The sequence below is a fragment of the Nerophis lumbriciformis genome, linkage group LG08 (genome assembly GCF_033978685.3).
Source record: "Nerophis lumbriciformis linkage group LG08, RoL_Nlum_v2.1, whole genome shotgun sequence".
Lineage (NCBI taxonomy): Eukaryota > Metazoa > Chordata > Actinopteri > Syngnathiformes > Syngnathidae > Nerophis > Nerophis lumbriciformis.
Genome location: NC_084555.2, coordinates 13,206,059 through 13,219,809, shown reverse-complemented (window position 1 = coordinate 13,219,809; position 13,751 = coordinate 13,206,059).

Here is a 13,751-nt window from a genome sequence, read left to right as displayed (position 1 = left end):
CGGTTGCTTGCGTAGAAGAAGAAGCGCTTCCTGTTCTACCGGGAAAAAAGATGGCGGCTGTTTACCGAAGTTGCGAGATCGAAACTTTATGAAAATGAATCGTAATAAAGCGCACCGGGTTATAAGGCGCACTGTCAGCTTTTGAGAAAAATTGTGGTTTTTAGGTGCGCCTTATAGTGCGGAAAATACGGTACTACAGTAAGAGATGTTTTATTATGTTTGTTGGCTCCCATGAAGTCTGCAGTGAGCAGTAATCGGTGATGTAGTGGGGAAAAAACGAACGTGATGCGTTTTTTAAATTAATAAGCTTAAAATGACATGTAAATATTACATGGAGTTATAAATGTGCCTGTTACTATATTACATAGTTACTTACATCATGTATATAAAACCTTAATGGAGGTGTTTGAAAATTAAAATGTGTTCTCGTCTTACATAAGGATTGTTAACGATAGGCAAAATTCCCCCAAAAAAGTGCAGTTCCCCTTTTAATCCCACCAAACACCTTGGTCTCTGTCCCTCATACGCTTCACCTTTTTCATTACCTACAGACCAGACTCTCAACACCAAGCCCGATGCACTCTCCAGAATTTACTGACCTGTCGCTGAGGAGACCATAATACCTGTGGCTCGGGCGATAGGAGCACTCCAATGGGAGGTGGAGTGAAGGATGTCCAATGCTGACACCAAAACTCAAGTCCCCGACAACGTTCCTGCAGGCAAGCTGTTCGACACGCATCTAAAATATCTTGTCTTGAACCGTACTCTGTTTTTAGTCTCAGAGAGAGCGAAGAGAAGGGAAGAGAAGAGAAGAAGCTCTTTATTGTCATTGCACGAGTACAATGAAATTTCATTTTTAGCACAATCTCGTTCAAGAGCAGACATACATTGTACAGGGAGACAGAACAGGAACGCCCCGTTAAAAGGTGGGAATAATTAAAAGAAAAACAAGTTTATTTCAGACTGGGGTCCTATGGGGGTCGCACACTTAAACATGTTTCGACACAGAAACCACGCTGTGGGGGTGGTGGTATGTCTGCATGTGTATCCGTGCTCCATAATGTGTGTGTGTGTTATGTCTGTAGGCCTGGAGTTGCTCTGCAGGAACAGAGTTTATCTCTCCGGGTGTTGTTGACAGGGAAGGAGTTTGTTTCATCTTCGCTGCGCTGTCCTCGAGGGGAATCTTGAATCGACAACCTTACCACGTCACAGCCAGGGAAAACAATCAAGATTACAATGGTTGCGTGAAAATTTAAACTTTTCACTGTAATTGTCTATTTCTGGTCCTCAAATTCACCCTGCAGGACAGACAGCATTCGATTTGCGATGTATCCAAATCACAAAAGTCCGAGTGTCCCATGTTCTGCACGCATCCTCCAAGTATTTGTGGCACCTTGAATGACAACGTCTTCCAATTTGTGGAAGCATCACGGCAACGCTTACTCCAATCAGCAGATCTTGTCACCGCCCGCTGCCAACTTGTGGTTTGTAGTTTCAGTGTTCCCTTTTTTTGGTGCAGTTGACCTGGTTCTTACATTTCTCTTGCTCAAAAAGCTTTTTCAAATGTTCATGTAATCAGACAATATTTCCGGTATATTAGATGGAATCTTTACCTGACATGTTTCGACTGTCCTCTGCAGTCTTCTTCAGAAGGGTCACCTCACCACTGTGACGTGTTGCCTTTCAGCTGTTCTTATAGGGGTGGCCAACCAGGCAGACCTGTCAAGTCTACCTGATTGGCTCCCCCAATCACCTAAAGCTCCCCCCCACCACCCCCCACCCCCCAACCCCCACCCCCTGCCACTTGATGGTTCATGGAGGAGGGAGTCCCAGGTATCCCTCATCCCGATTGATGGTTTCCTTGAGCCGCCTCCTTAGTTCGATCGCCTCCTTAATCCATTGTTTTAAATTTGTTACTTTCTGTCCCGATGATTTTGCCGTTTTCCCAGTCCATGATGTGGTTATTTATTTTGCAATGATCTTGATATGGCTGATTTTAAGATTTCCTTTTCGGATTTTTGTTTTAAGCTTCTTGTAAACCTTCCAGTTGTCTCTTTTTCGCATTCTTTCTGATGTTCTTTCTTCCTTGTGTTGAATGTCCTCCCTGTTTTCTCCGATGTATGATCTGGGTGGTTGGCCACGCCTATAAGAACAGCTGGTAGGCAACACGTCACAGTGGTCAGGTGACCCTTCTGAAGGTAAAGATTCCGTCTAATATACCGAAAATATTGATTACCAGTGTTGGGACTAACGCGTTACAAAGTAACACGTTACTGTAACGCCTTTACTTTCTGCGGTAAATAGTAATCTAACGCGTTATTTTTTAAATTCAGTAACTCGGTTACCGTTACTACATGATGCGTAACAGCGTTATTTTACGTTATTTTTGATGTAGTATCGGCTAGAAACTGAGAAGATCTGAGTGTGTTTTATTGCAGCGCGCTGTCTGTGTGTGTGTGTGTGTGTGTGTGTGTGTGTGTGTGTGTGTGTGTGTGTGTGTGTGTGTGTGTGTGTGTGTGTGTGTGTGTGTGTGTGTGTGTGTGTGTGTGTGGAGGGGGCGTGTCTGTGTTTACTAACAAGACATCATGGCGAAGCCTAGTTTCTTAACATGGAGATATTCTCAATACTTTTCTTTTGTCGACCACAAAGAAAAGAACATTTTAGTTGAATGTAAGTTGTGTCTTGGATCAAAGATCCTATCCTATCAATTCCAATCTGCTGAAACAGCTACAAAAGCAACATGCTTCGACGAAGCTAGTAAAGAGAGACACACTTCACCTCCACCTCCAACAGCGGCTGGATTTTAACGAGACACTGCGCACTTAAGGTACACACTCTGTCAATTATCTTATATACTGTTGCTCTTTCATTCTAGACTTCTAGAGTGTTTGATTATCACACCACTCTAAATGTATAGACTATAAAGTTCACAAACATAAAGAGGGATGCTAATGGGCCAGGCCAATCTTTCCTTATCTCTAAACTAAAACTAGGAAAATGTGTAGAGTGTTCTGGGCTTCAGACATGATTTTATTTCAGAATTCCTTGAGATAAAAAAAACGCCTGGTTAGGCTTTTTGTATGTAGTGTGTGCCTTCCTTGCTTTACAGCTATGTTGTTATTATGCTGTTTGTTACTTATGTATGTTATGTTGCAGCTATTTAAAATAGTTTTGTCAGTTTGTTCTGGCCTGAAACAAATTGGCCCTTTGAAACATAGCTTTGTCTTTGTGTGTTGTATGTAGACCACATGGCTTAGCAGAGTTCAGTGATGCAAATGCATGTCAAAATGATCAACAGATTGTATTATTCTCCAGTGTAATAACAGTACTGAAATGAAGCCTAAAAGGGCATTAAATGGGGCCTTAAAAAATATAAAATATTAAAAAATATATATAAGTAACTAAATAGTTACTTTTCACAGTAACGCATTCACAGTAACGAATTCACCAAATCAAGCATTCCATACACATATATATATATATATATATATATATATATATATATATATATATACACATCCTGAAAATATGCAAACAAAACTGTGTTTAGATAATTGATACTTCAAACTTGCATAAATAAATCTTAAGGAATATAACATAACTTGGCTTCTGAGAGCTTCTAAATGTAATGAATAAAATGCTAAAGTTGTTGATAAACAAGCAATTATTATTTTAATAATTAGATATTGTCATTTTAAATGAATTACTATGATCATTTACAATTAATTATTTCAAACATGTTTATTTTAATGTATAATTCTATGGCTGGATGTAATAAGGAGTCAGAAAAAATACAAATAAAAATACAATTCATTTTGATGTTTTTAGCAAAATATAGTAAAAATGTATTTAGTTGTTTTTTTTTAATTAACAAATATATTTATTTGTAGGTAAGATAAACATAGTAATACAATTTATCTCTAGTCTGGATGATTTAGTTCTTGTCACCCTGTTGTCCTCCCGTCATGAAAAAAGGCTGTCCTCACTCAGGTCTGCATGGAGCTGGAGGGGGCGTGGCCTCCAGCTCCGGTTGAAAACCGGGAGATTTTCGGGAGAATATTTGTCCCGGGAGGTTTTCGGGAGAGGCGCTGAATTTCAGGAGTCTCCTGGAAAATTCGGGAGGGTTGGCAAGTATGAGGTAAATATCTTCAACGTCCTCGACTAAAAGGGTCACCATGCCCGTGGCACTCCTCTTCTCCCAAGAGTCCGTCGTGTGTGAAGCATGGTGGTGGCAGCATCATGCTGTGTGGATGTTTTTCAGCGGCAGGAACTGGGAGACCTGTCAGGATAGATGGAAATATGAATGCAGCAATGCAGAGAGACATCCTGGATGAAAACCAACGCTTCCCATCCAATCTGATGGATCTTGAGAGGTGCTGCAAAGAGGAATGAGCGAAACTGCCCATAGGTAGGTGTGTGCCGAGCTTGTGGCATCGTATTCATAAAGATTTGAGGCTGTAATTGCAAAGGTGCATCAACAAAGTATTGAGACTAGATCTCACCAATCTAAGTCTATGAGCATGAACTGATGAATCCTACTCGGATGAGAGTAGAAACATCTTCTAAGACAAACCAAACAGTCCAGTTGCGATCGATTGAATGCCTTGAGATTTCAATGACCTGGATGAGTGAGAACATTCATAGACAAGGCTGTGAATAGTTTTTTAATAAATTTGCAAAATTAATCAATCAATCATCAATCAATGTTTGTTTATACAGCCCTAAATCACAAGTGTCTCAAAGGGCTGCACAAGCCACAACGACATCCTCGGTACAAAGCCCACATAAGGGCAAGGAAAAACTCACCCCAGTGGGACGTCGATGTGAATGACTATGAGAAACCTTGGAGAGGACCGCATATGTGGGTAACCCTCCCCTCTAGGGGAGACCGAATGCAATGGATGTCGAGTGGGTCTGACATAATATTGTGAGAGTCCAGTCCATAGTGGATCCAACATAATAGTAAGAGTCCAGTCCATAGTGGGGCCAGCAGGACACCATCCCGAGCGGAGACGGGTCAGCTGCGCAGAGATGTTCCCAGCCGATGCACAGGCGAGCGGTCCACCCCGGGTCCCGACTCCGGACAGCCAGCACTTCATCCATGGCCACCGGACCTGTGCCCTCCCCCCCTCCACAAGGAAGAGGGGAGCAGAGGAGAAAAGAAAAGAAACGGCAGATCAACTGGTCTAAAAGGGGGGTCTATTTAAAGGCTAGAGTATACAAATGAGTTTTAAGATAGGACTTAAATGCTTCTACTGAGGTAGCATCTCTAATTGTTACCGGGAGGGCATTCCATAGTACTGGAGCCCGAATAGAAAACGCTCTATAGCCCGCAGACTTTTTTTGGGCTCTGGGAATTACTAAATTAAAAAAATAAACTTTACACATTGTCATTATGGGGTATTGTGTGTAGAAGTTTTAGGACACAAATCAATGTTTTTCATTTTGAAAGTTGGCTGTAATATATCAAAATGTGTAAAATGTGAAGCGCTGTACTGTATTTAATGTTATTTCGGCGCGGCCTGCCTATGATCCCTGAGCTCGCTCCAGGGAAGATGGGTGTGATTGCGCAAGCTTCCACCAGACTTCACTTGTGGTGTTTGCAAGCTCACCAGCATAGAGTCTGGGGGAATTGTTGTCAGTACTCACTTGTTTGCACTCTTTAATGCACAGACTGTTGATATTCTTTTGAATTCTACGCAGCCGCCGGCGAACCGAGAGAGAGAGGGATATGTATAAAAACAAGTCGGGGGTGGCGGGTGCTTGGTTCGTCAAAAAAAAAATAAAAAAAATGATGAGTTGAAATAGAGTTCACACGCTCGCACGCTCCACTGTGTCCACAAGCAAAGGAGATGAAAGTGGAGAAGAGCAAGTGGCACGGTACAGCTCCTCATTCAATTCCATGAGCGCCATTCACGAGTGGAATTCAAACACAGCTAGGCAATCAACAAAAAAAGAAAAAAAAAGCCGATCCTTTCCGTGTTTACATTCCGATATTGGATATGTAAATGGGTGTCATTTAAATCAACAAACTTTAATTCAGATGCTGCCACCAAGGGAAGGGGGTAAGAAAATGATGCATTTAAATAGCAGTGGTGGCTTATGGGATGGGCCTCAATGAATGAGGACCCCTTCTACTTCATTTTTTTTTAGAATGAAATTGTTTTCAATATCAGTTAAATAAAACAGGGTTTTAGAATAAATTAGGGCTGCAACTAACGATTAATTTGATAATCGATTAATCTGTCGATTATTACTTTGATTAATCGATTAATAATCGGATAAAAGAGACAAACTACATTGCTATCCTTTCCAGTATTTTATTGGAAAAAAACAGCATACTGGCACCATACTTATTTTGATTATTGTTTCTCAGCTGTTTGTACATGTCGCAGTTTAAAAATAAAGGTTTATAAAAAAAATAAAAATAAAAATTGCCTCTGCGCATGCGCATAGCATAGATCCAACGAATCGATGACTAAATTAATCGCCAACTCGATTGTAGCTGAGATAGGCTCCAGCGCCCCCGCGACCTCGAAGGGAATAAGCGGTAGAAAATTGGATGGATGGATGGATTATAATCGATTTAATCGATTAGTTGTTGCAGCCCTCGAATAAATACTTCAAAAACTAAAAAAAAAAATCCCTCCAGACTTTTTGAGCAATCTATAACGCACAGGTGACAAACTCTTGCTTGGAAATGATACATGTCTATAAAGTATTTTATCTTTTCTTACTAAATGTATTTTTTCTTTCCGTTTTGACAGAAAATAAAATACAAATGCTCTAATAAGGCATACTTGCCAACCTTGAGACCTCCGATTTCGGGAGGTGGGGGGGGTGGGGTGTGGGGGGCGTGGTTGGGGTGGCGCTGGGCGTGGTTAAGAGGGGAGGAGTATATTGACAGCTAGAATTCACCAAGTCAAGTATTTCATACACATATATATATATATATATATATATATATATATATATATATATATATATATATATATATATATATATATCCTGAAAATATGCAAACAAAACTGTGTTTAGATAATTGATACTTCAAACTTGCATACATAAATATTAAGGAATATAACATAACTTGGCTTCTGAGAGCTTCAAAATGTAATGAATAAAATGCTAAAGTTGTTGATAAACAAGCAATTATTTTAATAATTAAATATGGTCATTTTAAATGAATTATTATGATAATTTAAAATTAATTTTTTCAAATATGTTTATTTTAATGTATAATTCTATGACTGGATGTAATAAGGAGTCAGGAAAAAATACAAATAAAAATACAATTAATTTGATGTTTTTAGCAAAATATAGTAATGTGAGTGTGAATGTTGTCTGTCTATCTGTGTTGGCCCTGCGATGAGGTGGCGACTTGTCCAGGGTGTACCCCGCCTTCCGCTCGATTGTAGCTGAGATAGGCTCCATCACCCCCCGCGACCCCTAAGGGAATAAGCGGTAGAAAATGGATGGATGGATGGATAGTAAAAATGTATTTTTTTTTTTTTTTTTGAATTAATAAATATATTTATTTTTAGGTAAGATAAACATAATAATACAATTTATCTGTAGTCTGGATGATTTAGTTCTTGTCACCCTGTTGTCCTCCCGTCATGAAAAAAAGCTGTCCTCACTCAGGTCCGCAAGGAGCTAGAAGGGGCGTGGCCTCCAGCTCCGGCTGAAAATCGGGAGATTTTCGGAAGAATATTTGTCCCGGGAGGTTTTCGGGTGAGGCGCTGAATTTCGGGAGTCTCCCGGAAAATTCGGGAGGGTTGGCAAATATGTAATAAGGTAGCAAATATTATATTATCATACATTACAAAAATGTTATCTTAAAATAAAAATAAATTAATATTTGCTTGACTTATACATTAATCTGTAATAATAATGCTGTTCATGTTAATGATCTAATATTAATTACATTTGTATGAATTTAGGTTGGAAAATTGTCATTATCGGTAATAATGATGAACTATTAGTTTTGTGTTTCCTAATAATGTAACAAATATATTATCATACAATAAAACTTTTTTTTGTTGAAATAAAAATAAATATATTAATCATTAAATTGTACATTGTAAAAATGACATTCACAGTAATATGCTGTTAAAATACACCGCTAATTATCCGATAAAATTCAGGCAGCTGAGCTGCCAGTCTACAGATTTTTTCTTTTACGCATACTTAAAAAAATATATAATGATCAAATACATACAGGCAATTGTGGTGAATCCTAATACATGTAATACTCACTGTTAAGAGTGGCCCTCTGAGGGCAGCCATAACTGTGATGTGACCCTCAATGAAAATGAGTTTGACACCCCTGGGTATAGCCCAATGGAAGAAGACTCTTGTCTCGTTTTGTCTCCGTGGGTGGAGGCAAGCGTACACAAACACACCGAAGTAAACAAAAGGCAACGTAGTATAAATTATCCTGATCATCCCTAAAATGTAATTACTTGTTCCTTATTCTATTTTCGACATTTCTTGGAACGTTGATGAAAATCCGTTCGTAATTTGATGAGTTACCTATAGCAGGACGTAAGAAACAGAGTGAACCCTCTTGTCAGCCATGCAGTCTTGTTGTCTCTGTGGGTGGAGGCGGGTCCGCTACAATAGCACACACACACACACAGAAGTTGAATAATGTAAACGTAAAATAATCCAGATCAGGCCCAAAAATCTAAGCAACCATTCCTTGTCTAATTTTGGACATTTCCTGAAGGGTAGATACAAATCCGACCATACCTTTTTGAGCTATCTAAAGAAACGCAGTAAACACTCTTGTCAGTCTCCACTATAATTGTCTGTGCAAGCTGTTGGCAAACAGAAACGTGAGTAAGGTAAAGTGGTAGAAACGATCTGGACCAGGCCTAAAATTTAACCAGTTGTACATTTTCCCCTTTTTGGACAATTCCTGAAAGTTTCATGAAAATTTGCGGATAATTTTTTTTTAGTTTTTTTTGCTAGCCAGCGAACTTAAAGACTGACTAAAGGCAACAATTCCAAAATGTTTGTACACGGTGCTTCGTTAAACTCAAATCAACATCATAACACCTTTTTCCCAGTGTCGCGCTTTCAGCTCTCCACACTAATGGCGTGTGTGAGTGACAGGAAGAAAAGCTCTGACTCAAGTTGTTTTGGCGTCGCCTCCTGACTTGCGCGTACGAGACCCAAGACTCCAAACACAAGACTACTTTTTAGACTTAGACAAACTTTATTGATCCACAGGGGAAATTGTTCCACACAGTACCTCAGTTACAAAGGATGAAAAGGGTAAGGAATGCAGGTATAAAGTAGACTAAAAATGCACCATAGTAGCAATATAAAATATAACATACATGTAATATTTATATATTATATATACAGTATATAATATATACTGATATATTATATTATTATAATATATTTGTGGGGGCGGGTGCAGTCAGTGCAGTCAGTGCTGCCTGTAGGAGGAAAAGTCACCGCCGCTGTCCATGGTACTGATGACGAGCACCAGCGGGCAGGTGATTGGATTTCACGGGTGGTACGTGTTAATGTAATCATCTGTTGTCTTTAACAGTAAGCGGTCGGGAGCAGAGCGAGAGAGAGGATTGGGAGTGGCGGCAACGTCACGACATGCGGAAAGACATTTTGAAAAATCTTGTGACAAACATTAAAACTTTTTTAAAGGGGAACATTATCACCAGACCTATGTAAGCATCAATATATACCTTGATGTTGCAGAAAAAAGACCATATATTTTTTTAACTGATTTCCGAACTCTAAATGGGTGAATGTTGGCGAATTAAACGCCTTTCTATTATTCGCTCTCGGAGTGATGACGTCACAACATGACGTCACATCGGGAAGCAATCCGCCATTTTCTCAAACACAGAGTCAAATCAGCTCTGTTATTTTCCGTTTTTTCGACTGTTTTCCGTACCTTGGAGACATCATGCCTCGTCGGTGTGTTGTCGAAAGGTGTAACAACACGAACACGGACGGATTCAAGTTGCACCAGTGGCCCAAAGATGCGAAAGTGGCAAGAAATTGGACGCTTGTTCCGCACACTTTACCGACGACAGCTATGCTACGACAGAGATGGCAAGAATGTGTGGATATCCTGCGACACTCAAAGCAGATGCATTTCCAACGATAAAGTCAAAGAAATCTGCCGCCAGACCCCCATTGAATCTGCCGGAGTGTGTGAGCAATTCAGGGACAAAGGACCTCGGTAGCACGGCAAGCAATGGCGGCAGTTTGTTCCCGCAGACGAGCGAGCTAAACCCCCTGGATGTCTTGGCTCACACCGTCCCTTATGCCACCGAAGATGATCAAGAGAAGAATATCGACCCTAGCTTCCCTGGCCTGCTGACATCAATTCCAAAACTGGATAGATCAGCTTACAGGAAAAGAGAGCAAATGAGGGTATGTCTACAGAATATATTAATTGATGAAAACTGGGCTGTCTGCACTCTCAAAGTGCATGTTGTTGCCAAATGTATTTCATATGCTGTAAACCTAGTTTATAGTTGTTAGTTTCCTTTAATGCCAAACAAACACATACCAATCGTTGGTTAGAAGGCGATCGCCGAATTCGTCCTCGCTTTCTCCCGTGTCGCTGGCTGTCGTGTCATTTTCGTCGGTTTCGCTTGCATACGGTTCAAACCGATATGGCTCAATAGCTTCAGTTTCTTCCTCAATTTCGTTTTCGCTACCTGCCTCCACACTACAACCATCCGTTTCAATACATGCGTAATCTGTTGAATCGCTTAAGCCGCTGAAATCCGAGTCTGAATCCGAGCTAATGTCGCTATAGCTTGCTGTTCTATGCGCCATGTTTGTTTGTGTTGGCATCACTGTGTGACGTCACAGGAAAATGGACGGGTGTATATAACGATGGTTAAAATCAGGCACTTTGAAGCTTTTTTTAGGGATATTGCGTGATGGGTAAAATTTTGAAAAAAACTTCGAAAAATAAAATAAGCCACTGGGAACTGATTTTTAATGGTTTTAACTCTTCTGAAATTGTGATAATGTTCCCCTTCAAACCTGCATGCTTGGCTCTTGTGTCGTGTCAACAGTGGAGCTGCTAGAAAGCGACTTCCACAATATTATATTTTTATATAATATATACAATATATAACAAATACCAATTACCACGTACGATATTACAGTATATGTAACAGCTGCAGCTAAAAAAATAAATAAAAAAACAGCATAAAATAGAGACTCGATCCAACAAAACCAAAATGTTTTTCTTAGCAAAACAAAAATGCCGTGTAAATAGAGGTGGTCCTTTTTTAAGAAATTCTGTGGTTTTATTAAATTACGACTACTGTACAAAATGACGTATAGCGGGAGAATACCTCATAAAATCTCTGCCAAAACACTAGGGGCAGTGTTTTCCTGAGTGTTAGCAAACAATACTCTCGTTGACTTGATTTCTAACTTCCTACTCGTGAACAATGGCGACTGAAGATTAGCTCTTAGAACTAATCGATAACGGGTAGTTTTGTTTTTGAAAGTCGACTAAATTGAGGTTTAACTCGCGCCACAGAACGAACTGCAGACAAGCAAGCAGCAGTCGATTGGAAAGACAGGCAGTGGTAAAGCTGAGGTCATACACATCTACTGTACGATATCCTGTGGGAGCGCCAAGCAGTGTGCATCAGGACCCCCCCTCCCGAACATGAGTGAGAAAGAGCGCTACGTTGGAAGGGAATGAGTAATCTGTGGTTCTCTCAAGCGCCACAGAAGAGGAGTCAAAAAGAGGACACTGTGATATGATATCCTGAAGGGGTGTCGGGGCAAGCAGAGGTCCAGACCAAGTGGACCCGCCAGCCTCCGGCGAGCTTAAGCTGCAGTATTAGCAGGAGACACTTTTTGGCCCCCGTCCTCGTCAAGGAGGAGACACACTGGCAGTAGCAGAAGGTGTAGTTTTTTTTTCTATAAGGCTCTATTCCTACTAGGGAAAGGTGTATCTACAAATATATCTAAAGCAGGGCTGTCAAACTCATTTTAAATCGGTGGCCACATGGAGAAAAATCTACTCCCGAGTGGCAAAATCACGGCACGATAACTTAAAAATAAAGACAACTTCAGATTGTTTTCTTTGTTTAAAAATAGAACAAGCACATTCTGAAATTGTACAAATCACAATGTTGTTTTTTCGGTTTGTTTTTTTCACTTACATGTTGCGGTTAATAGTATTCTATCTTTATTTGTCGTTATTTATACTTTCTGAATAAATGATGTGATAATGTTCATCAGTCAACTCATTGGTGTTAATTTTCAATCTATCAAGATAAAAAAATAATATCAAAATCAAATTACAGGATGTTATTTATGTAGTTTGATCATTTTCCTTGACTGGTGCACTAACATCATGGGGTTTATTTGTATTTACATATGTAGCATCATCTACAAAGATACAAAAAAATTGCTATTGCGACATCTAGTGGACACATTTAGAACAACAGTTTCTTCCATTCAAAAATGTTGGCTCATTTTTATACTTAGCAAACTCATCCCGCGGGCCGGATAAAAGATGTTTGCAGGCCTGATCCGGCCCGCGGGCCGTATGTTTGACACCACTGAACTAAAGTAAAAGCGCAAAAAAAAAAAAAGGTAAAACTTCTTCATTATAAGTAGTGGTAGTAAACAATTATGTAGCGCTGTATTTGTGTTTTTGTCAATTTGTTAGCTAGATTGCAGGCTACTTCCTGGTATATGGAAGATGACGAAAGGACTATATGTCATGTCTGTGTGATCATGTTTTGTTTTAGTCATGTTTTGTTTTGTTTAGTTATTGGACTCTTTGGTTTCTGTTTACACTCCATTGTTTTTGTTTCCATGACTACCCATTAGTTTTCACCTGTCCTCATGTCACGCACCTGTCTCACGCTTTGCACTCGCGCACCTGTCACTAATCATGTCACTGCTATTTAAGCCTGTCTGTTTCTGTTGATCGTCCTGGTGACATTATCCTATCATACCTCTGCTCACTTCATGCCATTCTACTTCTGACACCCCTGCTAACTCTGTTTGACTTCATGCTACCATACTTCCATGCCAAGTAAGTTTTTGTTTATTGTTCATAGTTTCTGCCTTTGTGCAAGTTTTGTTTCATTAGCCACGTTTTTGTACTTCTGCCTTGTGCGCGCCTTTTGTTTATTCCTTTTTATAGTCATTATTAAATGATGTACCTACCTTCACGCCTTGCCCGCGCCAACTTTCCTTTGCATTCCGGGAAAACACAACACCCCCAAGGTCCACGTGTTGACACTATACTATTTTTGAGTGTGTGTGGGGGGTAAGAATTTTCAAAAAATATCTGTAAATTTTAAACAGAATTTATTTTTTAAATTGAGGCACAATTTTTGTTCACACCATCTTCCTGATTGATGGTAAATGCTGTAAGACATAAAGAATAATGTCATGGAATTGTTTGCCTTTACATATTAGACAAGCTAACCTCTAAGCTATTTTGAAATATTTTCTGACAATCCATTTCTTTTCATTGACCTTGGCACTTTTTAAGTTGCATTTTTGTTGATGTTGTATTTTTTTTAGATTTTATTCATTACATTTGGTTCATTTTGAATCTTAATTTTATCCATGTTTTTACGTCTTTTGAACATGTTTTTCATTCGTTATCCTGTACAGCCCATTGGTCTACTGTGATTACTTTACAGTACTCTACATTTTGGATTGGATTATCCAGATTTGCACCTAAAATATAAAATATTCTTCCTCAGCAT